Raw genomic sequence first — 25,036 nt, forward strand, 5'->3', positions numbered from 1 at the left:
AGTTTGAAAAAATAATATTACCTATAGAAAAATATATTAATAAGAGACATAAACATACTCAAATAATTTATAAAATAAATATTTTCAAAATAACTAAAAGTTGACACATTATACTTGTGAAGCATGAAGTAAGAAATCATGGCAATCATGGCATATTAATAGTCTAACATACACAGATGGAGAGCATGGTATGAGATGGTATGGGCATGATGGTTGTCGGTGCCCTCCAAAGTTAGGTCGACCAAGTCAACCCAAACAGTAGAGAGAGAGAGAGAGATTTTGAACCTATTACAATGACTAGGGCTGACTCCACAATTATCTAATTTATTTAGGTCGTCTAGGGACAGGCCAACAAGTATTAAGGCTAGGGCTGACTCAACATTTATCTAATAGGGACAGGTCAACAAGTATTAAGTTTATTTATTTAAGGTTTAAACAAAAGTCAATTTGAAGGGTGCTTTGGAGTAAGCTGGCCAACCCACCTAATTTAATTCAGAGTCATTCTTATTTGCTTTTTCTTAGTGCAAATCCTCCTCATGTGCATGTTACTTTCATTCCAAACATTAGACACATTCTTTAAAACTTGTTAAGATTAAGTTGCTATATTTTTATGGCATGGATTCAATATATTTGTAAAGTGTTCTCGGCACTTGAAGTACATTGGGAAAATATTTCATAATATTTATTCCTAATATCACTTATAATGTATTTACAAGGAGGTAAGGTGTGTTAGGAAAACAATTATTTAATATCTTTTTAAAAGGGGTGATGGGTTCACTAACAGTAACATAAGGTAAGGTGTTGAGAACACAATCATATATGCCTAAAATAAGATAATGACTTAGAATGGACAAATGAGTGATATGTGGGCTTGTCCAAGTTGGGGCTTGGCTAGTATTATGTCTTTATTAATTTAAAATTGCATTTATCTAATAATGTTTGGAGTTCAAATAGGAGAGAATGGATCGGAGCAATTGAAAGAAAAGAAAAAAACAATGTCTTCTCAACTTTCATCGAGACAATCCAAGAGTTGAGGTAGTTAACAATGAGCAGCTATCTTTGGACCACTTGTATTTTGGAGCTTTTGTCATGTGAGCAATGTTTCTGGATTAGATTGTGTGAGTTTTTTTAGCATCAACGTTTCGGATCATACTACATGATCCATCAGCAGGATGAGATCATGATGATGGATCATGTAGTATGATCCGAAACGTTGATGCTAAAAAAACTCACACAATCTAATCCAGAAACATTGCTCACATTATTAATGGATTGTGGAAATCTGATTATGTTAATTAGCTTTTGTCATTCTATAAATTCGACAATTTGAATGTTCAATTTGAAATTTTAATTAAAGATTTAATTTCACGGATATCTGAATACATAATTTATTTTAGGAGTGATATATATAGAGTGAGAACTTCTATGTCTACTTTTTTTGATTTATCTAGCCTGAGAATTGACTTAAGAATTTGGACTGCTAAGTCTACTCTTAGAAGTGAGATGCCTAACCCACACATCTTAAACTAATTCTTTTAATTAAATCTCCAAATCTTAAAAAGAGAAATTCCTTCTCAAAACTCCATTTAAATCTTGGTTAAAATTTCCAGTTTACGAACACTTTTTCCTAAATTCTCATTTTAAAAAGTTCATGAGTTGGACTACGCAATAGATTTCCTGCTGAATGTACAAAACCCTTCAAGATTTTCTTTTAAAGCGATTACAAATTTCAGTTCATATCTGCCATGATATTATCGTGTCCTCAGTTCATACTGAAATGCATGTGGAGTCTACATGTTTTAAGGAAGATAGAATTTACATATAAGCGAAAAAGAAACTTCATATGAAAAGCAAGATAATAGAATTTAGATAAAAACTTACACGAGATGATATAATGAGTATGAAGTTATAGTGAAAATAAAACATCGATCACTGAAAAATCTGGAAGTCAAACCTTTTTCTAAGGATTCCAAGCAAAACTTAGAATCAGAGACAAGTATTTTAAGCCTGCATCTATCGTGATATGACAGTCTTAATAAGCAAGCAACGTAGCTTAAAAACCACTGGCCTTGGAAAGTCTACAACTACAAATGCAATGTTGCCATCACCATATAGGATAAAAATCTTAATCAATTACAGGAATTCACACGCATCATGGGCCTAATAATAAAATCAATTAAACTGAAGACAGAAGAGAGTAAAATGTCTTCTTAAGATATACCAGTTTGCTATAGCAATCACCTCGGTCTTGATTCTTGCATTCTAACTGTTAGTATTAAAAATTATTCTGGGAAGCCCTACACAGTTGCCACAGATTACTGATAGGATAGTGTCCGGTAAACATAAAATAATGAAAGCTTCAGGGCACCACTGCTGTTGCAGTATTTGGCTCAAAAGGAAACAGATCATGTGTAGACCAAATTCACAGTTTAAAATTTTGAACTTTTCTAGCCATGACAACAAACAACCCTAGTGTTAGAAGTATTAGGATTGATATTATACGAGTATCTTTATCTAGTTTGAAATAACCAATACTTAAATTATCAGGCATGGGTTGGTGTCGGCCTTCCAATGCCTCATTTCTTGGAAATAAGTTTGCAGCTTCAAGTAATGCGGCACCCAAAGTCCAAGTGAGGCTGCCAGATCCAACAGTTATTTGGGTATCTCTTATATGCAAACCATCCCTGAGAAGTGCTACCATGTAAGGTGCATGAAAACAGCGCTGCTCAATGAATGGCTGTCGAACTGCACTTCTTGAAGCATCTTGCCATGTTTTTAAACAGTGATGTTGCCCTTTCTCTAATATTTCTTCATAGGTAGCAGTAGAAGTGAGATTGAAAAATCTGTAGACAAAAAAGAAACCTGACAGTAAGAAGAATCTCCCATGAGGTTGTGGCTGATGCTTGTCAAGAGCACAAGGATAAAGATCACAGTTCATAGCTATAGCTGAATCTGACCATAAAGAAGCATTAATTGTGGACTTTGCAAGTGTTTGGCATTCCACCCAGTTGGGATTGCCCACCAATTCAATCACTGGTACAATGAACTCATTTCCTGTGCTTCTTTTACCACTAGGGGAACTTCCATCTGGATGTGGAGGATAGCATTTGGAACAGTAAAATGATTGCCTATAGCCAGCATGCAAACAAGGATGTCTGAGCTGCAATTGATAATTAGCAGAATAAAGGTTTGTGCTGTTCTCTAAAAATCTCCTGTATAAGAGCATGACTGACTTCTCAAACGCATCATTCAGACCATAACCTGGAATAGAGTATGCATAAAGTTGGTGCTCCCTTAAACCAATATTAACCTTCATTGCATTATCACCTTGGTTCTCCCTCCCAGATTCAAAAGTGACTTCTACAGAGGAACCCCCCAAGTCAATTGCACCAAAAGTTGCCTGACTGGGGAGATTTTGCAATCTATTCATCTCATAATTCAGAGCCACCCAGCCATAATAAGCCTCTTCTACCCCACTAATTACCCTTGTCCAGCTCCTTTGACACCTGAAAGGGGATGTCAATAGTATGGTCCATAACTTATCCAAAATCCATTTTACATCAGATACTGGAAGCCTGCGGAGCCCTGCTGTGGCCAGAAGGAAAACACGAGTCCTACTGTGCGCATAAGAGGGTACTACTTCTTGTGCCCAGTGTAGAAGAGGCTCTATAGAAGCTCTCAAACCAGATTCATTGTGTAGATATTTGTCAAGCCCAGGTTCAGTTTGCATCATAGGATATTCATTTAGCTGGGCAGAATTCTCACCAGGTTCTTCAGATCTTGAATGTAGCAGCATTGGAAAACTTCCTTGAGCCTCATCCTTATCATTTGACCATTCATACACATGAACTCGAGTGCCAGTGCTTCCACAGTCAAAAATTACTGAGAAGTGTGACAATTCCAGAATCGAAAAGTCTCTTTTCCATCCAGATCTCAAATAAAGAAAACATAAAAATAGTAACAGAAGTAAAAACCATGAACCCAGTTTTATCCATCCTCCAAATAGAGATACAGTTGAAAAGGAAGCCTTTTCTTTGAAAACCTTTTTCCTATCCACATTCACATATGAAGGTTTTGATTGAAAGAAATCTGATTCAGTTCCTAATACTAAATCAATTTCACTGGTATTGTTTGTAGATGATTTTGAAGGTCTTGGGGAAATAAACCATGATGCAGGCCAACTGAATTTCCATAGCCGACCCATGCAGAATAAACAAGGAATTCTGAAAGTGCTGACAGAGAAGATAATGTTGAAAACCTTGAAATTGGTGAAGATGTTGATATATGTTGGGAAATTAGAGCATGTGCCGCTACAAATTTCTCAAGCTTGTTCCAGAGTTTCTTCTCACTTTTTGACATATCTTTCCAAGACAAACAATGATGTAATAACTCTCGAACACGATATACACCTTATATTAAAGTATCAAATCAGTGCATTTGATTATATCACAATATTCTACATGAAAAGCATGGTCCTCCAAGAAACAAGCTGAATCCCATTAGTCCCTGCCATAAGCAAACAAACAAAAAAATTACGTTTGTCCACAAATAAGCTTCTTTTTAAGATATTATAGTCTTGAAAATATTCTACATGGTCATTGATGATCATTCTCAAGAAAAATATTAACATGGGATAAACCATAGATCAATATAAATGCCTTAAACAATGAAACTATCCCAGATCCCTCCCCAGGGTGCATCTAAGACTACAAATCTTGGGCACTAATTGATGTGGCTCAATAGAAGATGAGACTATATACGATAGAGGCAAAAACACTAGACAGTGCAACAAAATATCTTCGCATGTGAGGGTTATAATGTTATTTATAAGCTTAGTTTCGGGAAGTGTAGGTATGTTGGTATGATATAAAAAATTAAGCTGGCTATGTTTTGGGTATATACACGACACAACACAAGTTTAAAAAAACTCACATAACCACCTACATATACATAAGTTATTATTTGGAGGGAATTCAAGGTTAAAGATAAGGTACTCAGATTGACTATCTGACCTATGAAAAAAATACCCCAAGGTGTTTCCCAGAAAACCAGTAACATATTATGGTTATTAAGTCCTAACCCACTGTTCATGGTGGCAACGTAGTTTTTCTCACTCAGATTAAATTATTGCTATCCCAGACATGATTCAAGGAGTTCTCCAACTGATAAAAATGCATTTATACTCTTCAACAGTGTTACAAGACTCGGACTCCACAAGCTGATCTTTGACTTGGAGTCGAACTCAGCACCCAAACTCAACAATTTTGAAGATTTATAACTTGTTTCATGCACCCTTTAATAAATAAACCCTAGAGACACAATAACCTCATCAAATAGAAGCTACTTTAATCACATACACGAGTATACATTGCCTAAATAAGTATACACACAAATTGTAGCTTAAGGAAATAAACACACTGAGATGTGAAGGAAATAAACACATTGAGATGTGTAATATTGCCAAATGTATACAATACTCATGGAATATGAAATGCATGGCATTAAAGGCAAATATCAAATCTAGACATATAAGTATATGGCTAGGAGCTGCATTACTCATACCAACATCATGGCAAGTCATGTGCTGAAGTTTAAGATAGATCCTAGATGATAACCTAGCCAAATTATCTTCTTGTGTCTCAGTGAATAGTGTGTATATTCATGTAAGGAATTACTATTTAAGTTTTCTTCAAGCCTTCAAAATTGCATGTTTTGTTGCCAAGCTCAATAAAAAAGAGAAATACTTAAGTAAAAAGATAAATGATTATGTTGTAGCTAAACCCTAGCTAGGGTAATAATCAATGTTTCTAGTATAGGGAGGGAGGACGGCCAAGGAGTGGCCCCAACCCATCCCTTTTTTATAAAAATTTTGGGAAACTTTAGGGTGCATACCAGAAACTCGTTAATGTTAGGAAACTTCTTGGGGATGGCCGGGGATGCCTTGGAAATCCCAAGGACAGATGGGTGTCCCCAATGGGATAGGCAACATCGGCACTTGAATACACCGTTTTCTCCTATTAAACTCTTTCTTTTTTACTTTTAAAGTGGGCCCCTCCTTCCAAGTTCACCCTAACGTGCTTATTACTGTTTGGTGGTTAATTCCTGCTATTTGGGGTCCTCTGAAAAGTATTGGGCAGCATAACATTGAGAATCATGAAATCAAGAATGTTATTACAGTCATACTACATGCTCAGAATCATATAACAGACTGTTTGCAACGTGTTGGAAAAATCTATACATGCATTACAGACCTAGAAAATGCATCTTTATGCCATTTTGTGGCAATAAATCAGTGCTGAATTGGTTTTGGGTCCTTTGTGGAAGATTTGGTAAATATTGGAGGTTGCATCAAGGTGGCATCTTGCTGTGACAGACCTATATTGTAATCAAAACTGTCTAGCAGACCTGTTTGTATACATATCAGTCCACTAACAATGAGCTCGAGGTGGAGTTTGAGAATTAAATAACAGTGTATTTCAATTTGGAAGGTGGGTTATTGTTCTTGTTGCTATTGACAATGAATTCAAAATTATGTTCTTAGGTGTATTTCAATTTTGTGTGGATTATCGTTTTTGTTGCTATTGACAATGAATTCCAAATCACGTTCTTGGGTGTATTCCAATTTTGTATGTTATTAATTAATATTCCATGCATATTGACAATGAATTCTGAATTATGAATGCATATTGAGTAATGAGATTGATTGTTGAAATGTTTTATGTTAGGTTCTATAATGTTTAAATGGCATGCTTTATCCATGTTTTTGTATGAACGTAATGTATATATGTGAATTTCCCTATATATTTTAAATTTTCTATTTATTTATATAGCCGTCCCCAAACTGCAAAAAAATTCTTGTCCCAGAACTCATTCCGCATCCCCTACGTCCTCATCCCTGAAACTTGGGGTAACACTAGTAATTATAGATGGGATTGTCCCAAGTTGTTTGTGTGGGGCATGACAAATATTTTTTGGCATTCTGAAAATGGCATCTTTTGCCAACTATAGCAACTTGTATTCAGTAGTACAATGGACTGAAACAAGATAACTCTTGATTGTGGCATTGACAGTGATAATGCAGCAATTTGCAACAAGGAATATGTATTTTGTAGATTTTATCATGATAAGCATCTATGGCCTACTACTTGCTTAGACTTATAGGTTGATGGGGTACGCAGCAACACCCCGACAAGGTCAATAGGGAATGCCCCTCATGAAGATCTCGGGATAACACCTCCAACAGGGTCAAGGGGGAGTATGTTTTGTAGGAATTTGGGCCCAGCAATCTTCATGGGATCAAGGGGACCACCCCTAACGAAAATCTGGAGGCAACGATCCCAACAAAGTCAAGCAATGCCCCTTTTGGGGATCTAAAGGCAGCACCCCTCATGAGGTCCTTCAAAACCGCTCGAACCTCCATAGCACACAAACCTTCATAGCACAAAACATTTTCACATATTTCTGTAAACCCTATAGGGGCATGTTATAAAATCAAATTGTTAATGTTTAGCCCAGAAATAAAGCTAAACAACAATAAACAAAATGAAGAACAAAAAGGACATATAAAGACACAACAATTTTTCCTAGGAAAACCCTCCAACTTGAGGGGAAAAACCCAGCCATGCCAAAAAAATCTCTTTTATTAAATAATAGAAGTTCAAGTACACTTCTTTCAACTGAATACAATAATTAACACACAAAGCAATTGTTTACCATACAGGGTAAAAGATACTTAACGCATGTAGTATAGCATGATATAACACAGAACAGATACTTTATTCATATATGCAATATGCACTCAATGATTCCAATTTGAATACAATGATCATTACAATACCTACAAAGTCCATTCCGGACAGTGTACATATACCTTTCCGAAGGGTTGACTCAACCGTCACGCGCCCGTTCGAATACTATTCTACCCATCATCTACAATATAGATTTTATCGACATCATCCCCCCAAAAGAAAAGTCGTCTCCAGACGACAATTACAAAATATCCGAGACAGATGAACAAAACGGAAGACATTAACTGACTAACTATAACAAGATAGATCTGTTTCCATCACACCAATTTCACATTCGTCTTGTGCCTGCACCAAACTGGTCTCCAAAACACGTTGCATCTATAGCCTCTGCTAACACAATACTATCTCCTTAGTCAAGCTGACCTTGATAGCCACCCGTGCCGCCTTCTCTGCTTCCAACTCCTAGGTACACTGAGCCAAGTGTCGCTCTACTGCCTTCAGCTGGATGATCAGCTCCTCCCGAGCTCTCTATGCATCCACCAAGACAGCCTCACGTCCAACACCTACTCCGAGTGCCTCAAAGTGTAACACCCCACAAAAGGCTTACTCCAGTGCTCTCTCCACCTCTGGCAGATAGACACTCCGGTACCATATGTTTTCCATTCTCAACTGTTTTGATTTCTCGTCGTTTTTTTTTTTTCATTTTTAGAACCTCCTATCACCCTTCTTCTATGTTTACCAATGTACTGCAATCTACTTCCCTTCAAGTGAGTCTGTATGGTGATCTCAGACTTCTGTGTTGTATAGCTGACTATGCCTATGTCGTATGGTTGGTGTTCTACTACTACTATACGGTCTCCTTAATGTTGTACGGTTGGTCATCTGCTGCTATCGTACAGTCTTCATAATGCCATACAGTTGGTCTTCTACTGCTACTGTACAATTCTTCACAATGTCATACAATCCATCAAATTATCCCTCTCGTTTTTCGTACGAACCATACGTCAGTGCTTCCACCTTGTTGTTCAAGTGCCTTCCTTAGTTTTTCTTCCATATGGTTATTGGTTTGCCTGCCTAGTGCTCCTCGTGAGCTGTACAATGAATTGTTCCTTCCCTAATGGCCGTACGGTTTCAGCTTGCTGTGACCGTAACCCCTTTTATTCTCCTCCACATGTGGCCCCATGGTGTTTGTTTTTCAATGCCTTCCCTGTTTATGTCCTCTATACGAACCGTACACTGCTTTTCTGTATTGTCAACCTATCGTACAATGTCTAATTTCCCCCTCCCTTACTGTCATACAACCATACGGTTAGGCGTTCTCTTTACACATGTTTGTACGATGGCTTTGTTCTCTCGTACATGTCATACACCTGCTTTCTTATGCTCCCTGGGCCATACGGTTCTCACTTTGCCCCTTTTCTATGCTAATGTAAAGATCTCCAAGGTCGTACGATCCTTTTATACTCCTTTATTTTATTAATCTAGTTCTTTATTACTTTACTATTTGCACTCCCGAAAAATTAAACTCAACTTTATATTTCATCTACATTTACTTATCTAACATATATACATTATTTATCTGTTATTTTCATATTTTTCCCAAATTGTTCGAATGCAGAGGCGCATTATTTCTTTCATGGTAAATTTTCAACTTTGACCCGTTCACTACATCTGCTACTTCCTTTCTGTCTAGCATCCATAGTTTGATTGCCCCATTATCGTCAACTTCGCGTATCTTGTATGGCCTGATCTATTTAACTTTGAACTTTCGTGGCTTGATCTCATTCCGCCCATTATACTTCAAAACTAACTGGCCCGATTGAAATTTATTTAACTTTAAATGCTTATCATGCCATGCCGTAATTGCCTTTCCTTCTTCCACTTCTCTGTATTCCTTCGGACATTCATTTTGCTCTCCTTTCTCACCTTTGTCGACCCTTACAATATTATAGCTTGGAAAGAGCTCGTAATTCTCCATCTGCCAATGGAAAAGGCCGTTCACCAAGTCTAGGTCATCATCATTCGGCCCTCCTAATCTCAATACTCCTTCGTCCGGTTCTATTCTTTCTTTCATCGTCACTCACGCCTCCACCTTCTGAGTCTGACGATGCTGCCTCCTCACCTACCATCTGTGTGTGCAGGTCGATTATAAATCTTCAACCTCTACATCACATGGATAGGGTATTTCGTTTAAAGTCATGTTTCACTTTTTCTTGCACCAACCGACCCCATCCAAGGATAGCATCATACCCTCTTCTTTTTCAGTGGAATGACCACAAAATCTAGTAAAAATGGTTGCATTCCAATGGTTGCCGATTGTGCCATCAAAGTTCCCAATGGTTTGATCCCATGTTGATCTATCATGTGTAACTGGAATGTAGGTGGCCACAACATGGGTTGTCCTAACTTTTTCCATATATCTTCCGATAACACGTTCACACCTGACCCTCTGTCTACAATTGTGTCTATCAATACAGTGCCCGAAATGCCCATCTCAACTACTGTCGGATGCCTTCTTGTCGTAAGTGCCAGTAGCATTGGCTCTGTTGTCATTATTCCACTACCGTCCCTTCCTATTTCCTCCATCACTCTCGGGAGCAGTGTCATATTCATAATAGCCGTTCGCAACTATGGCATTGTGAGGTCATTTAATTTAATAGGAACTTCTGTTTGCATTATCTGCCTGATCATGTTTTGTTCCGCTAAGTTCCTTTTTGAAGTATCAACAGTGTCTTTTACTTGTGATTTTCTTGTTTTCATCTACCTTTCTAGCATTGTTCATGCTTTTTGTAACCTCTCCTTTTCTTCTTCTGCATCAGGGTATTTCGCTCTCTTCGCCTGCTCACATGTAACCGCCAATACCTTCTCATCACATGTTTCAATGCTTAATAGATTTACCCCTTGCTTCGGGCATTTTGAATCTTCATGGTCTCCTGGACCACACTGTCTGCATAGTAGCTGCGGCGTCTCTTTTGTGGTACAATCGCTGGTGAAATGCCCCCAGAGGTTGCACGCACGGCACTATATCATCTACCATCCACTCACGTCATATTGTATTCGGCTCTGGCCTCCATTGTTATTATTGTTGTTATTACCACCCCTTCTACATCGATTATTGTTGTGATATTGTCCCGAAGTTGCATTGTTGTTTGTGTTTGTTCCCGCAGACGCTTCCTGCATCAATAATACTTGCTACTAGCCTTTTGACTTCATGTTAAATGGGCACTCCTTTATGGAATGTCCTGCAACCTGGCAGATATCATAGAATTATTTCTTCGAACATGAGCCCTTCGTGTGGCCATCCTCTTTACAGTTCGTGCACCATAGTTCTCCTTTCACTGAGTTTGGATTCTTTTTCAAATTCTTAAATTCTTTCATCATTCTTAGCATATCTTTCTGTAATGCTCGAACTTTCTTGTTTGATTCCTCGTCATTACAGCTACTTTCAAATGATGAACGTCTGAATCCAATGATTTATGCTTCTTACTCGTCTTTTGTTCGCTTTACAGATCCATCGCACGATTATACACATCGGCGTATAATGCTAGTGGTACAATCTTCATCTTCTTTTTCAGAGCCGGCCATAGCCCCTCAACAAACCATCGTTTCTTCAATCCGTCAACTGGTTGACTTTCCATCTTCCCAACAAGCTCTTTCAGCCGTCTTGCATAGGCCCAAATTGTGTCATTCTTTCCTTGCTTGGTGCTATGTATCTCTGCTACAATTTCATCGTCCCGTAGCAGTTGGAACTTTGCTATTAACTCTTTTTTGACATCCGCCCATGTAGTCAGTTTCTGAGGGTTGGCATCCGCAAACCAATCAATTGCCACACCCCGTAGGGTTGCTGGGAACTGCCTAACCCAATCATCCTTGTTTGTCACGCCATTTGTTGTCCATATGGTTTCACGCGTCTTACAGTGTTTGATCGGCTCTGTCGTTCCGTCACCATCAAACTTAGGTAATTTCTCCTTGGGTCCTGCCATCACTACTTTCGTTTGATTCTATGGTACTTGTGTACCTGCACTATTCTACACACCCACGCTATTCTAAGCACCTGCACTGTTCTTGCACACTCGCATTGTTCTGCACACCCACGTTGCTCTGCACACTCGCATTGTTCTGTACACCCGCGGTGTTCTGCACGCCCGCGCTATTCTATACAACCGCGCTGCTTCAGACAACCTTCCTGCTTCCAACAACCGCATTACCTGGTGAAAGAAGATCTTCCTTGAGTGAAGTTGTTCGATTCTCTGCCTGTATCCATTCGTCGGTGTATTGGGAATGAAGAGTTCACTCCACACTCGTGCCCCCTCAACACTTCGAGCCATGCAAGTTGCTTCCCTTCTGTTAAGATGCTCTACCTTCGATGTATACAGGTTAAGGAACTCCTCCCTTGTTTCTTCCACCAAATTCAGTTGCTGTCAAGTCTCTCCCAGCAATTCCTTGTACTCCTCGGCCTACTAGGTGAATGCACTACCCCTTCACCCCCTCGATGTCCGTCGGCAATCTATTGAAGCTTCTATCTACGCTCCGCCTACAGTGCTCAAATTAAAACTTCTTGTGATGTACGTATTTCATCCTTGTCTTTTACCTTGTTCCTATCCTTGTTAAGCAAATTCGGCATTAATCTTCACAACATTCCTTCTTTCCAGGTTCGTTTAGCAACAGCGCCAAATGTTTACCGTACAGAGTAAAAGATACTTAATGCATGTAGTATAGCATGATATAACATAGAAAAAGACTTTATTTATATATGCAATATGCACTCAATGCTTACAATCCGAATATAATGATGATTACAATGCTTACAAAGTCCATTCCAGATGGTGTATATATACCTTCTCGAAGGGATGACTCAGTCGTCACGTGCCCGTTCAGATACTATCCTACTCGTCAGCTACAATATAGATTTTACCAAAAGCAATCATATATATATATAGAGAGAGAGAGAGAGAGTCAAGAGACTCTTCATATCATAATTGAAAGTCTCATTATTTTCCAAATGCAAATCTCTTCATATTTCCAAAAATGTCTATTTTCATGTTGCATATCTCTTCATATAGTAAAATGTCAAATATTTAGGATGATACACCTAGCACAACTTGAATGCCACATCGTGCTCACTTGGTTATAAGAAAGATACAAATGACTATGATAGAAATATCATCATAAATCTCTTCTCTAGCAATATCAGAGATAAAGATCTATGTCACAACTATAATCTTCAACACAAACAAGTATTTAAAGCTAGTAAATTTTTCTTTCCTAAATTAATTACAATGGTGAGTCTACCCTGCTAGACTTGCCTAGACTCAACAATTCTAGTGAGTACTCAACAAGTGTGGCTCACCTCAACATCCTCAAGTCCAAGCAAGTCTGAGTAAGTTTGGAAACTTTACTCTTCAATGAAGTTTCATATTTTAATACATGGTAGAATGAAATTATTCAAAGAATAGTTGAAGATAATTTATACGAGTTAGGCTAAGGAATGCAACAATTTTGACCCCTTTGTATACTACCAATCTTGATATGTTTATATGGGCCTATAGGCACATCTAATTTTACAATAATTGAAGGCAAGTGAATGTGGAAAGCATTTCCATCTTACCGAAAATCAATTTTCTTATTCTAAAGTTTAAAAAAGAAAAAAGAAAAATAAAATAAGTTCAACAAAATGTATGGAATCATTTCACTCCGTGCTCTCTCCCTACTTCTTGATGTGAATTTTGTGACCACTCCAACATGTAGAATAAAATACTGAGTATTCTATCCTCTTTTGAACAAGGAATCTTCAAATGCTAAACAATGTAACAAATGTGTGATCAAATGAAGTAACCCAAAGGTTTACAATGCATATGTGCAACTTTATGTTGACACAACTCAGTTTAATGATTTCATTTGTTGGTAATCACAAGATAACTTGCGCTATTCATTCATGAACATACAAACTTTGAAACGGTGAATGATTTTGAAAGCTAGTTTATTCAACTAATCCTAACAATGGGTTTGAAATAAAATGCAAAAGAGACTAAGTCTAGAGATCTAATCTACTAAAAATGCAAGAGACTATTGATGACTTAGTGCAACCAAACCAAACTTCAATTCCCCCAGTAGAACAACTATAATAAGTTTATGCAAATCTTTCACGGACATGCGAGTGATTTTCAAATCACTTAAACACATTGAAACCATAAAATATGCAAATCAATGTGCATGAAGCAATTGAAATTATGTCTTGCAAAAACTTGCAATCAACGAGTAACAAAAGGTATGAACATGAGGTTTCACCATGAATCAACAAAAATTTATTTCATTCAATTACTTAACATAAACAAATTCTTACTAAGTGAGAAATAGGAAAGCATGCTACCAGCCAAAATAATGCAAGTCTTCACCAAGCTTCAATGCATTTGCAATTACTTTGGCAACAATTCCATAAAATCCTCCCCTACAAATGAAATGAGCATGATAGGGTTCTCAATTATAACCAATGGCTCAAATTAATTCAAGATCAAGAGCCAAGATAATTCAAAGGAAATCGATTTTATCTTCAACATGCTTTTATTTTCCATGGTTGGATTTAGGAAGAGGAGCTGGAAATGGATTTCAATCTTGACCACTTGAGATTTCACATCAAAATATCCCGCTTCTCCCAAGTCAGGATTTCATTGGGGAGCTGGAAATTGTTTTCACCTTCAACAACTTTGCAACTTTTGATTGGATTCTAACCTTAGGTGGATTTGAGGAGTAGAGCAGGAAATGGTTAAGGAGCAGGTTGGATTTCCAACTTGAAGCTGGAAATGGGCAATTCAAATTTACCACTTCATCTTTCAAAATTTATCTTCAAAATTCCCTCAACCTTGGATCCAAATCCATCTCCTCAAATGTCTTACCTTGAAATGGACTTCAACCTGACTTGGCCACTGTATCTCAAAAGTGTCAAAACATCATGCCTCCCTCAAGGTCAGAATCCCATGAGGGAGCTGGAAATGCTCCACATCAATGTCAGATTTCCAGCTTAGAGCTGAAAATGAGCAAACAGCTTTACTTGAATCTTCCACATTTTTCCTTCAAAAATTTTAACTCTTCATTGAAGCATGAAAATATCCATTTTTCCTTCTTAAAAACTTGACTTGTGAACGAAAAGTATCATCTCCTTGAAAAGACTTCTTCATTTTTCAACCACTTGATTCTTGCAATTTTACTCTACATGTTATGTTAGGGGACTTCAGTGATGGAACTGGAAATGCACTCTTGGGGAGGTTGGAAATTCACTAAGGAGCTGGAAATGGACTCCCGAGGATGTCGGATATTTACTAAGGAGCTGGAAGTGCTACAAGACTTGACCAAATTTACTCAAATGAGATAGACATGTACAAGGTTTTGGACCAAGACATGCATTTTTTCTCAAGAACATAACTTGATTTTTAATTGATTGAGCAAGAATCATTAAGGATTTTCTTGATCTAAATAGGATTCTAAAGGAATTTATTTTGTTCCTTAACATTTGCCTATTTCTATCCCACTTGACTTACAACTGTAAGGTATTTCCATCATTACCCATGCCTTCATTTTGATTTGGTTCACCACTTCATCATTTTTGTGACTCACCTTGACAATCTTTCTTGACATTTCCACAAGAGTTTGGCAGCTTGTTGACTTCCTTAGTGACTTGCTTGACACCTTTTACAATTTGCTTCCAATCCTTAGTAATGAATCTTATGAATCCTAGACCAAGGATTGATGACTCGCTCACTTCATAGGGAGAAGACCCCCAAACGCCAAAACAATTACCACAACTAAAACTAATCCTAAAATGACCAACCCCTAGACAAAAGAAAAGGGTTCCCATTTGCAATGGGGCGATGTGTAAAATGGCCACAACACTATTATCACCCATCCTAAAAGCAGAATTAAAAAAGAAAACTTTGGTCCAAAAAGTGGGGAACAGCGTAAAAAAGTGCTTCAATTGTACCACATCAATCATGAGAAGCTCAAAAAAATAGAGTAAAAAATAATCAGAAAGGCTTTTGCAACACTTTGATCAGAACTCATAATCACAACTTCCTTGAAAACCTAATAGAAACAAAGGAACTAAAGAACCAAAAGATGAGCCCTAGGGGCACAGAGCACCAAAGGAAAGTTGCAAAGAGCCCAGAGGCTAAAAGGCCACCACCCATGACATTACATGCGGAATGTGTACAAAGCCCAATTTTTATAAATTCAGTTGTCATACAAACCAACTGATCATTAAAGTAGCTACTGATTCTTATTAGGAATCAAAGTTATCCGCATTACTCATTATAACAGACTTCACAGTTATCAGGAGATACACATAGGTTTTGGTATGGGAGATAGGAAGAAATATTAGTATAGTAATTCTAATTAAGAATATTAGGAGACAGATATTTGGAGACAGAAAATATATATATATATATATATATATATATATATATATATATATATATTCAGGAAAAAAAATACATTCAACATGAAATTTTAAAGAATGCTAAATGCTAAATAGAATAAAATTAACAACTTGAAATAATCAAATAGATATCAAGTTTCAACAAAAGCAAAAATTGATTATGTTACCCTATTAGCAGTATTCCTAACATCTTTTATCTTTCATGAACCACATATCAACACTCCAGAAAAAAAAAAGCTTAACTTGCAGCAAAAATCTTTTGGGTAAACCGTAAAGGTATAAGATTTTTTCAAAAACTCAGGATTTTAAATGGAAAAAAATAGATTTAAGAAAAATGTTAAAAAATAGAAAAGGGAATCAAAACTTAAATTTTTTTCTATTTAAAGGCATTTCAAAATCATAGAGATATAGAGAGAGCAAATAGAGATGAGTTTGGCAGATAATTATTGAATGTAATTTTTTGTCGGTTGTGTTCATATTGCTGATTGCATTGCATTGCACAATGTATACTTCGTACTAAATGTAATTGTCTCTTGAGCAAACAATAGGAATAATAGTCGTGGTGACACAATAAGGAGAAACATATGGATAGATTATCTACATAGTTTTAAAAAATAATGTAACGCCTTTTGATTATATATATGTCATGTTTCACAACTGTTGTTGAGACCTTATTATCAAAGTAACACTGGGATGCACGCCCGCCCCCCGCCCCCCCCCCCCCTCCCGCCTTTTGCCCCATGTCCCAGGGACAAGGACACACTAGGGACATGGGGACTCCGTTCCCCTGTCCCCAACAACGCCACCAAATTCTGCCACCTCCGCCAAGGATGGGGGGACCTCCCGATGTTGACTATTTACGTTCAATGTACGATGCTCCAATTCAATGCAATGTTCAAGTATTTATTCTTTTACATCTTTATATCCTATATTGCAATACATCTTTTCATAACGAGCATTTTAAGTACCATATGTATAGTATATACAACACCTCCCATCCACCCCCACCATCCCCAAATTATGACCCCTCTGTCCCCCTGTCCCAAAAATTTGTCCCTCCATTCCATCGTCCCCCTTGTTGGTTCTCAAAACCATAGATTTGAAATCCAAAAGCCTGCCACTTCTCTGATAGGATTATGCAATCAATTTTGGCCAACGAACGAGAATCACCTTGATTCCTTTGCACTTTAGGCTCCGCTACACCTGGGCAAGTAGACATTCTCCTTGAACTTGATCACTTGGTTCAAAGCTTTTCTAGAGAGAATTTAAGCTTTGGTGAGTTCTCCGGCTGGCAAGGTCCTTGAACTCAATCAAAAATGGGATTGAATGTTGAATGTTTGAACTGAATGTTTTGTATAAGGTTTTTAATAATGGATTTGAGGTTTATAAGAAGGAAGATATAGATTTTCTGACTTCAATAATGAAAAGACCAATGCCTTTGCTCATTCAGGCAATAGAGTCAACTTCAATGAAGATTTTCTTGTACAACTTTATAATATTCTATGCACTTATATTGCCAACAATTAAATAATCACGATGCGACAGATCAAATATATATGCAATCTTAAATTAGTCCAGATTGAACTTTAACTCTTCAGGCAAGGAAACAAGCTAGACACAGAAACGGAAACAATTCGATATTATTCTGTATCTATGATGATTGAATTTAAGATGCTAAATGACCATGTCCACTTATCTGACATTTAAATTGCATACAGAATTTGAAAAATAATTACAAAGGATGAATCATCGGTAGTTTAAATCTCCATGCCATTTAAAAATAAACAAAGAACCTTTTATTTTATTATTAAAATAAAATAAATGAATTTATATTACAAGTCGTATTTAAGCCCTTATTCCTCCATACAAATAAATACATGAATCTCTTCTTTTTAATGATGTCTTTCAAATGTGTCTTCTTCCAAACTATCAAATACCTCCCTATTTATACTACAATATGGAGATATCTCTGAAAAGTCATATTATTTGGAAACAAATAATTGCACCTCCTCATTTAATTGCACGGGCTCTTAATCATCTATACTGACTTTAGCAAATTATGTTTGAACAAACATTTTTCGATAATCTTTTCATATCGGGTATGTTTTAAACCAACATACAAATCCCTTGGCGCTGCCGATGCATACGATAGCAATGTTTTGATAGTTATAGAGGAGCCCTCTCCTGTATCGCATTTGGTCTCTAATCATTTTAGTATTTCCCTTTAACAATAAATAGTCTTGTGAATTTTAATCACACAAGTTTGCCTTTGTGTTCGCGCAAAACTGGTGGATTTCTCAAACTTTTCTGTGATTTTTGTCTTGTCTATGATATGCAATCTTTATTTAGGATAAAAACTCCTGACAATGTATGATCTAGAAGTCTTAAATCACCACTTGGAGAGGGGATTATTATATCAATGTCTTTGCCGTAAAAGCCTTGTCTCCTTGTGTCCTCTATGTATACCAAACTCACAATGGTATTTGTCTTCATATTTAAATCCATGGCTCGATAGGCTCATTATTTTTATTCTGCCAATATGTCTCAACAAGAAACTTCACAAATCTCTACACAAATGTTGGCTTGGTGCACTTCTTATGAGAACCACGTTTCCATCATCGTGTTCTGGAAATAATGACTTAATTTGTAATTTAAAAAATGCTGAATGAGCTGGATGAACATATGTTGATTTTAGCCAATGACGGGGTGTCTGAGGTGAAGGTGAAGCTTGTTGACGGAAGTTTCCTCGTTGCTTTTACTTGTGGTAGTCCATTTCTGGCCCTGTTATTATTCAGTCCTGTATTGTAGACATTTGATATTTTGACTTACATTTCTCTTTGAATGTACTATCAACTTGGTGAGGACCTCAGCAGAAGTTCATTATATAAATCATTAGAGGGAATTCTTTATCATCATCAGAATTGCCTGTCTGATTGGATAGATATAACCTAAGTCACAAGGTTCGAATTCAAATTCGAGTTCGTCGATCATAAAATTCGAATGAAATCTGGCAAGGGTAAAAGTTCGGAAAAAAAATTCGACATTAAAATTTAGTTATATATATTTATATATTTTTAAATATTACTAATATATCCACAAAATTGTTAAAAGAGTTTAACATTGTTAAATAGTTTAACTAAATAACTCAATATCAGTTTAAAATTAAATAATATTATATTAAATTACAATATTATGTTAAAATTCATAAAATTCGGATAACGTTCGGAAAGAGTTAAAATTCGCTAAAATTTGAATCAAAAGGATGAAATTCGGCAAATCCTGTGACTTAGGATATAACAAATGTCCAGTGCATTCAGATATAAATGTTAATCATAATAAACTGCATCTCCCAATGCTTTCCCAATAGAGCATTTCAGGTTTTGTAAATTGATTGCAACTTTCTTCTACTTGGAGACATTAAATTTCGTTTTCCCTATCTGCAGCACTTCATGATTTCTATATCTGTTTGCTCAATAAGTTATGTATATTTTCATCCCTTAACCAGACCGGCTTCATGTTAATTCTATACTTGTCTCTTCATATTGTTGGATCAATATGCATGTATGCTAATATTTTGTTGTGTCCTTACATCAACTGATTCATTAGTTACTCTGAGTATAGAAAATGTTAGTACTTATGTTTTCTGTCAAAATAAATTCCCTATATTTGACCTCAATAAATATATATATTAAACTCTTCAATCATTATTTCTCAAATGGAAGCCCTAGAGATTTCAAAAGATTAGGGCGCCATCACCCCCATAGCCCAGGGCGGTGTAACCATGCTTATTATTGAACATCTAGGACTATCTGATATATTCGCTGTATTTTCTAGAAGAGTTTTTAGACATAGCTGGAACTAATGATTAAAAGAAACCTCACAAAGTTAAAATAGTCTTAACATATTCTATTGTACAATCAGTTCAAAGCTTAGTCACAGCGTTCGCTGAATATTCGGCTTCAGGTTCGAAATTCAGCGAACTCATAAAACAAAGTTCCAGCAGTAATTTGGCTGTCATTATTCTAAAAAACATATTTCATCACCATGTTTTTTCAAATTTTAGGCAAAAAATACTTATAAATGAACCTCCCTTTGCTAAAAATGCATCTGATTTTTTCGGGAGGCATCTAGCGTCTGAAATCATTTGTTTCTAAAACCGTCACTGTTGGTCTTCCGTGTTCTGTCGTTTCACTTGCTATAGTTCCAAAAATCTCCCAAGATGCAACGGCCATTACCAAGTGTCAATGAAAATTTTTCATTTCATTTTTAGGTTTCAATAGTTTATGTCTATATTAAATTTATGTTTATCTAAAATAGAAATAATAATAAGTATATTTTTTATATATGAATTTTTGTAAAATACATTTGGTATGTTTATTTTTTATTTTACTTTTTTGATAGGTAAAAGGCCATAAGGCCCAAGATTGTGTTTAGATTTTAAAAACCATCTCAATTGGGCACCAAAAATTAGAAATGGATACTTATCCTTGGTGTAGCCCTTACATAAATATTTCAAAGTAATTAACCAATTTTAGCTCCTGTTTTTTTTTTCGAATTTATAACTTTCTTCTTGATACTTCCTTGTGAATATAACCTGAAATTTAAACTTGGCTACGATTAAATTGTTAGAACAAAAAGAAGTATACTTCATAATAAAAAATGAAACTTATCTGCTATTAAATTTAATTTTAAAATCAAATAGCATATAAGGAAAAAATTTGAATAACAATAAATGTCACTTATTAACATTAAACTTTCACAATATGAGCTAAATTTAACATGTTTATTTTGACAGTAAAAGTCTTAAGTTTAAACCAATTTCACTTCAAGAATAAGAGTCTAACTTATTATATTATTTTGTCTTATTAGAATCTCTTCTCCATTTGCTCCTTTGTTGGAGAGATGATCTACTTCTCTATAACCTTCCCCATAAATATGTTTCCTAATTGTTTGTTTGAATTGATCAACAGTGGCTACAGCATATTCAAGTTTAGAATTAAGGATCCAGTTTGGGCTCTCTTTTTCTTAACGCATTTAAGACAATTTGCAAATCCCCTTCGATTACTAATATATTAATGCCTATCTCTCTACTTAGAGTTAAGTCTTCTATTAGGGCCTCTAATTCGACTAAGTTATTAGACATCACTCCTAATGGTTAGGCACATTTAGCTATGCATTAACAATTATTTGAACAAATAATACATCCTAAGCCTGTTGGTCCTGGATTTTCTTTATAGGCTCTATCAAAATTTTAACTTTGACCATCCTGCAAGAAGAGGTCCCATTTACATTCTTTCCTGGCGATCTCGTCAGATTTTGAGTCTAGCATTGGTGGATTGATTAGTTTAAACTAATTTCTACACATCTCTGCATCCCAGTCTAAAAAGGAACCTTCCTCCTTATATGAGTTATTGAGATTATTGTTAGCTACCTCAATAATACAAGCCTCCAATTTGTTAAAAAAAGATGTTAGATCGATCTTTTCATTATAGAAAATCCTTCTATTCCTTTCTTTCCATTATTCCCATAGGAGTATGGAAGGGGATATTTTCCATAAATTACTATAAACCTTAGAACAACCATTTTTCAGCCAACTTTTTAAAAAAAACTAATAGGTCATCAAAGAATGCAGTTTGCCAATTTAATTTCTTACATAACTAATACCAATAATTCATAGCAAAGGACAGCCATAAAGCAAGTGCTCAGATGTTTTAGATTCTTTTTTGCAAAATTGGGCATCTAGATGGTCCTTCAAAACCCATCTTAGTAAACCTGTCTGCTATTAGAATTCTCTTTTGAAAAGCAACCCAAAGGGAAGATGCCTGCTTTTGGAAGACATGTCGGATCCCAACATAGATTTAGAGGGATGTCAATCTTATCCCATTGTTGGGAATTTATTATCTTTTCATAACTTAGTTTGACTTTGTAATTTTCATCTTTCGAAGCTCCACAAATTAATTTCTCTCCTATATAATTTGTCTACTTTCTTTTTAAAAATTGATTAACAATGTATTTTCCATGTGATGAAAGTGGAATTCCATCTAGGGTTTCCTATTGCCATCCTCCATACTAATTATTGTTAATTTTTATTTTATAATCAATCACATTCTTAACCACAGAGTTGGAAGAGTGTTTTTGATAATTATAGGTAGATTTACACTCTGGACAAGGTAGCCCATCCCATTTATCTTCCCAAAACAAAGCATCCTGCCCTAAACTGATATCCCAAATTAAGTTATTAGCTATTAATTGGGCAGCAATTCAACATAAAGTTCCAAATTCTTAAACCTTTTTGGAGGATTTTCAATTCTAAACAAAGATAGAGGATCATTATTGTTTAAATATTTATGATATAAAATTTTGGCCCATTTACTATTATGTTCTATAAACATTCTTCAGATAAGTTTTGCTTGCTCCAAGCACCTCATTTTGCTAACTCAAATTTTTTATGCCTAAGCCTCAAGATTCTTTAGGTCTACATATTTTTTCCTATTTAATCATAGCTTTTTTTTTTCTCATCTCCAATACCTTACTAGAAGAAATTTTTAAGTCGGGTCTAAATTTCTTTTTACACCTTTGGGCAAGAGAAGACATGACATGATATGTGGGGATGGCCAAAAGTACTGCTTTGATCATAATCATTCTACCAACTTTAGTTAACCATTTCTCTTCCAACTTCCCCTTTTTCTATCCAAATTTTCTAAAACCATATCCAAGTTTTACTTTTTCTGATGCCTTTTTCATGTTGAATACCAAGGCATTTGCATGGAAAGGAGCCTTTTTTAAATTCCATTATTCTACGAATTTCTCTCCACACCCTCTTTGGTATTAATAAAGAAAATCTTTGATTTGTTAGCGTTTACTTTTTGGCATGATGCTTCCATCTAATTATTTATTATTTGCTTAAAATTTTGAGCTTCTTCCAAAGTGCTTTGTCTTGGTAGAATTATATCATCTACAAATTGATGATGTGTTATTTTAGGGACCTCAATTATTCTGATTCCTCTAATTTTCTTTTTAGTTTGAGTCTTTATTATAGCTCTGCCAAAAGCTTCTGCCATAATAATGAAGAGAAAAGGTGATATAGGATCCCCTTGTCTTATTCCTCTAGATATGCTAAAAAAACCTTCAGGAGTACCATTTATGAGAAGGGAGATTTTTTATGTCAAAATGCATTTATATATTAAGTTGATCAATTGACAAGAGAATCCAAAAGCTTTGAGTATTTTACATAAGAATCTCCAATCCACTTTATCGTAGGCTTTTTTGATATCTAGCTTCATTAGCATACAAGATTCTTTATTAATTTGTATAGAATGAATTAATTCTTGGATTATGATAATAACATTGAAAACTAACCTCTTCAAAACAAAACATGTTTGTTTCTCTAAAATGAGCTTGTGTAGTACTTTTTTAAGTCTGTTGGCTAGTACATTTGAGAGTATTTTGTAGATTGTATAATATAAGGCTATTGGCCTAAAATCTCCTAGATCCATATGTTAAGTTTTCTTTGGAATTAAAACTAAGAATCCAGTATTCCCAGTTGCCTCAATTGCCTTCCAAAGGTTGTCTCTCAGAATATCCCAACCTTTTTTAAAGAAAAAAGCTTGAAAGCAATCAAGGCTTGGAGATATCAAGATTAAATTGAAAAAGGGCTTCTTTAATTTCTTCTTTGGTAAATTTCCTATTTAAATTTTTACTATCTTTTGCAATTATTATTTTTGGAATAGAACCTAACATCTTAGTCTGAGCTATTAAATTTGATGATTCAAAATTTTTAAGGGTATCTGTATAATAATTTACAACAGTTTCCACTATCTCATTTGGATTTTCAATTACCCTTCCTGAATTATTCTTGATTTTTTGTTATTCTATTGATATTTCTCCTACTAATAGTACTATTATGAAAAAAATTGGTATTTCTATCACCTTCTAACAACCATGTTTCTCTTGATTTTTGTTTCCAAAATATTTCTTCTTTTGCTAGCATATTTTCCTGTTTGGCTAGAAGTTCTTTTTCTTTGGTATATTTTTCAATATCCAATCCTACCCTAATGAGTTCCTCATTTAAGTTTTTCAATTCTTCTTCATTTTCTACTTTTTCTTTGAATATGTTATTAAAATGATCTTTGTTCCATTTGTTTATTTTTTCTTTTGTTGATTTCAATTTCGCTATGAAACAAAACATCCTTGACCCTTCAAATTTCTCATCGTGCCACCATTGATATATATTGTTAAGAAATTCTTTATCTAAAAACCACATTTTTTCACACTTAAATGGATTTATTGATAGTTTTTGTGATTTGCCTATTTCTAATCTAACCCGATAGTGATCAGATCCTGCATTAGGTAGAGTGACTGTACTGAAAGGATGATTAAAAGATATTAAATTTCCTTTAAATACAAATTTGTCCAATCTTTATGCTATATTATAGAGGCCAGCTCGTCTATTATTCCATGTGAAGACCCCGCTAGATGTTGGAATATCAATAAGGTTATCTTTTACAAACTTGCTTTGAAATCTAATATAACTTGTTAATGGTTGTAGATCCACCTACTTTTTCTCTTAAATCTAGAATTGTATTAAAATCTCCCCCTATGAGAGCATTTTCTTGTAGATTTAACTCTAAATAATTGCTAATCTCGTCCCAAATTTCTTTCTTATCCATTGTTGGAGTTGGCCCATACACATTAATAAGTAGGTATTGAATTTCGTTTTCAAAGCTTTTTACTCTAACCCCCCCCATCCAATTATTATTAGATACAAGTGGAGCAAAATCAACCCTAATTGTATCTCATATAATACCAGTCCCACTTGAGGCCCCTACTAAATCAACTAGTTCCGTTTTCCAAGAACCTA

The 25,036-nt window shown here is 35.5% G+C and overlaps 1 pseudogene across 1 annotated transcript in view; it reads right to left on the reverse strand.

The window, feature by feature from the left end:
* Positions 1–2,155: 2,155 nt before the first annotated feature.
* Positions 2,156–25,036, reverse strand: part of LOC149561324 (putative apyrase 7 pseudogene) — a 47,966-nt pseudogene continuing 25,085 nt past the window's right edge. The window contains exon 2 of the transcript XR_016363797.1: positions 2,156–4,506. The product of XR_016363797.1 is annotated as a putative apyrase 7 pseudogene (transcript). The remainder of the gene's footprint in view (positions 4,507–25,036) is intronic.

Source organism: Cupressus sempervirens, chromosome 4 (genome assembly GCF_028749045.1).
Source record: "Cupressus sempervirens isolate cs-2001-9-10 chromosome 4, ASM2874904v1, whole genome shotgun sequence".
Classification (NCBI taxonomy): domain Eukaryota; kingdom Viridiplantae; phylum Streptophyta; class Pinopsida; order Cupressales; family Cupressaceae; genus Cupressus; species Cupressus sempervirens.